Source organism: Urocitellus parryii, chromosome 5 (genome assembly GCF_045843805.1).
Source record: "Urocitellus parryii isolate mUroPar1 chromosome 5, mUroPar1.hap1, whole genome shotgun sequence".
NCBI classification, from domain to species: domain Eukaryota; kingdom Metazoa; phylum Chordata; class Mammalia; order Rodentia; family Sciuridae; genus Urocitellus; species Urocitellus parryii.
Genome location: NC_135535.1, coordinates 35,001,935 through 35,003,144, shown reverse-complemented (window position 1 = coordinate 35,003,144; position 1,210 = coordinate 35,001,935).

Here is a 1,210-nt window from a genome sequence, read left to right as displayed (position 1 = left end):
TTTTTGTATTTTAGTTGTAGGTGGACACAATACCTTTATTTTATTTTTATGTGGTGCTGAGGATTGAACCCAATGCCCCACACATGCTAGGCAAGTATTCTAAACTGAGCCAGAACCCAAGCCCCACCTTGATAGATTTTGACAAAGTGAAAACATTAGGACAATTAACATCCATATTAAGAAATAGAACTTGAGCTGGGCAGAGTGACACACTCCTGTAATCCCAGTGGCTTGGGAGGCTAAGGCAGGAGGATCATAAATTCAAAGCCAGCTTAAGTAACTTAGTGAGGCCCTGTCTCAAAATAAAAAAAGTAAAATAACAGAGGGGCTGGGGATGCAGCTCAGTTGTTAAGTGTCCCTGAGTTCAATTCCTGGAACCAAAAAATGAAAAGAAAGAAAGAAAGAAAAAGAAAAAGAAAGAAAAAATTAGAACTTGACTTCTTTGTGGAAGCCACCTTACACATTATCCCAGTCACTATTCCACACCTTCTCCAAATTTATCACTATATAGACTTCTAAAATCTAGATTGATTGGTTTGACTTAGCTCTATTTAAATGGAATGGTACAACAGTTACATTCACTCAATATTATATTATATTTTTCAGGTTTATTCACATTTAGCATAACAGTAATTCTGAAAATTTCATTCCATTCCTTTCACTGTATGATTCTAAAACAAGTTATCCTTTTTTTATGGATATTATGATTACTTCCAAAAGGGAAATCACAAATCTTAATAAAACTATCAACTATGTTCTTGGTTGACATCTATATAGATTTTTGTTGGTTTATTCCTAGGAGTGAAATGTATCATAGGTTGTAAATTTGTTCAGAAATCAGTTTTCCAAATGGTTTGTAAGAGTCCCAACTTGTTTTCAAATATGGTTGTACCAATAGAGTCTTCCATCAGCAGTGTATGAAAGTTCAGTAGCTCCACACATACACCAACAGTTGATTTTATCAATCTTTTTAATGTTAATGCATATTCAATGTTAATTAGAATCAAATTGCTGCACTGATTTTTGTAATTGTTGTGGTATGACATTGTTTTTCTCATGTTCAACATATCATAATTTTATATCTTTGCCACTTTCATTTCTTATCTATTAAAAGCAAAGACACATGATTAAAAATCATGACAAGGAAACTGGTTGATATGCTATATGATACGTATATTGACTCTTGCTCTGATTTGAAAAATCTAACCTC